This window comes from Carlito syrichta, unplaced genomic scaffold (genome assembly GCF_000164805.1).
Source record: "Carlito syrichta isolate Samal-C Ts95f unplaced genomic scaffold, Tarsius_syrichta-2.0.1 Scaffold153641, whole genome shotgun sequence".
NCBI classification, from domain to species: Eukaryota; Metazoa; Chordata; class Mammalia; order Primates; family Tarsiidae; genus Carlito; species Carlito syrichta.
Window position 1 is genome coordinate 208,418 of NW_007097737.1, and position 2,774 is coordinate 211,191.

Genomic DNA, 2,774 nt, shown 5'->3' on the forward strand with positions numbered 1-2,774 from the left:
CCAGTCTGGGCGACGGAGTGAGACTCCAACTCAAAAAAAAAAAAGTCATCGGGAAGAGAACATCTATTTACTCCTCATGAACTGGAAGTGGATCATAAAAGCCTTCATCCTCGCCATCTTCGCATTGAGGAGGAGGAGGAGGGTTTGGTCTCGCCGCCTTGGGGGTGGCAGAGACATAAGTAAATCCATACATGAGGGTACCGTGCAGTTCAAACCCATGTTGTCCGAGGTCACCTGCATGTATTTGGCTGTTTGTTTTGAAATCGCAGCTTGCAGCGTTGCTAACATCACGGTACCCAGATTTCTGAGCCACGCCATTCGCAGAAATGGGTTTTGGCTTCTCCCGTGGGTTCCCAGGCATTCTGGAGGGCCCTCTTGTGTGCCCAGCACTTTCCTGGCCACGGTGGGAGCACCAAGGGGCCTGAGACTCTTCCCCAAAGCACCTGCAACTCAGGGTTGTTTCTCTGATATGACAGGAGAGGTCAGAGGAGGCGGCGGCAAGACAGGTGGGACAGAAGGACAGAAAGAGGCAGAGACCGTGGGAAGCCGGTGAGGCTAACGGAGTAGCCTTAGGGAGCCCACGTTGAGGTCTCTGGTCTTGGCGGCCACCCTTTTGGGGACTGGTCCTTCTGCCGGCCTGCCGCAGCCTGCCTGTGAGGCCTGAGAGGTGGACCTGGAGAGAGCTGCTACCAGGTTGGGGCAGGGAGGCCATGTGTCATTTATCTGCAAGCACGGGAGACTTTGTACGCTTGAGACAGCCCCCGGGGAAGCAGTGGTATTGGTAGATGGAGGCTTGGAGGCGGAAATCACTTTCTCAAGGCTGGCACTTGTTCCAATCCTGTCTTAACAAACGTGCTTAGCGCTGGGGATATAAGGGTGGGGCAGAGCCAGACCCGTGCCTGGCCTGGTGGCATCTGCAGTGCAATGGAGACAGATGTCACCAGAACGATTGCCCAGCCACACGTTCAATGACAACCATGGTAAGGACCACGAAAGAAATGAGCACATCAGGTCAGGAGTGGTGGCTCCCACCTGAAATCCCAGCACTTTGGGAGGCCGAGGTGGGAGGATCACTTGAGCCCAATGTTTGAGGCCAGCTTGGGCAACATAGTGAGATCTTGTCTCTACCTCCCTCCCCCCAAAATAAAAACTTTTTAAGACAAACATTTCTGGACACAGTGACTCACACCTGTAACCTCTTTGGGAGGCTGAGGAGGGAGGTTGACTTGAGCCCAGGAGTTCAAGACAAGCCTGGGCAACATAGCAAGACCTTGTCACCAAAAAAAATAAAAAAGTTAGCCAGGCGTGGTGGTGCACAACTGTAGTCCCAACTACTTGGGAGGCTGACACAGAAGGATCGCCTGAGCCCAGGAGGTCGAGGATGCCATGCGCCATGATGGTGGCACTGTGCTCCAGCCTGGGTGACCGAGTGAGACCCCAACTCATAAACAAATAAGTAAATGAGCACAGCTAACACAAAGACATGAGCAAGTTCAGGGACCACAGAGAGCTCCTTTGAGAGGTGCAGGAGAAGTAATGACCCGGGCGCCCAGGGAGTGGGCTCAGGCCAGCACCCAAGAAACGACGTTGACGGGGAAATGCAAGAGTGTGGTGGAGGCCCAGAAGTGGAGGCCGCTTGTGAGAGGCGAGGCCGGATTGGCGGGCAGAGGCAGCCCAGGGAAGACCTGGAGGGGTTCTGAGGGCTTTTTTCCAAACCCAGAGGCCAAGAAAAGCCCCTGGGGAGTTAGGCAGGGAGGAGTTTAGATCGGAACTTGGAAAGATTCTGCAGGTGGGGGAGAGGACAGAGGGGGCTGTCACTGCTGTGATCTCGCAGAGCAGATGGCAGCAGGGAGTGGGGAGAGGTGAGGGCATCACCCCAGAGAGGTTTGGGGGTGATGGCAGCAGGACCCCAGCATGGATTGGATGTGGGCGGCGGTCCCAGGCCCCTGCCTGCCTAGGGCGAAGATGCAGAGCGCTGCCAGACTGATGGGGGGTGAGGGGTCGGGCTTGGACGGGCAGAGGCGAGGTGAGGGACCCTTGGCAGCCAGCTGTCAGTGCACAGTAGGCCTCTGGCTTGGCAGGCTAAGAAGACACCCGCGGGGGAACCATGCCGGGCCCACCCAGGAGGCTGGCTGGGAGCCCAGGCATGCTTGAGATTGCAGGGACAGGGTAGGAGGACGACTCTGGGTTCAAGGGTAGGTGAGGGAACTGCCTCAAGGCAGAAGGGGCACATCCCGTGGATTCCTGGCGCTGGATTTTACACTGTGGTTCCACGTGTGTCATGAACCCTGGCAGTGGGGTGGGAGGGGCCGCCTTGGGCTGTCCACAGCTGCCTGGAAAACCCACCTAGCATATTCCCAGCCCCCACAATTTTTTGAGTGACGCTTCCACTGCCCAAAGCTGGGGCATTTCTGCTCATTTTTTCTGTGGTTTGGGAACAGGCGTCCACCATGTCGTTTCACGAATCGGTGCCTTGGTCTGCTGCTCTGGTGAGGACCCTTCATGTGAGGACACCAGGACACCCTCCCTGCTGACCAGCTGAAAAATGACTCTAGCTTCTCAGGTTGTCAAAGCCAAGCCCGTGTCTCGATGTCCAGAACCGCCTGGGGACCAGGTGCCAGGGGTGAAGCCAGGAGCCTTGAGCCACCCTGCGAGGGACCTGGCTCCTTCCAGCCCCTCCTGCCCCGGTCCCACTCTGCCCTTGGCCACCTCGGGGGACTCCCCTCCTGGGTCACCCAGCCTGGATCCCCCAGACCTCAGCTGGCAGGCACACA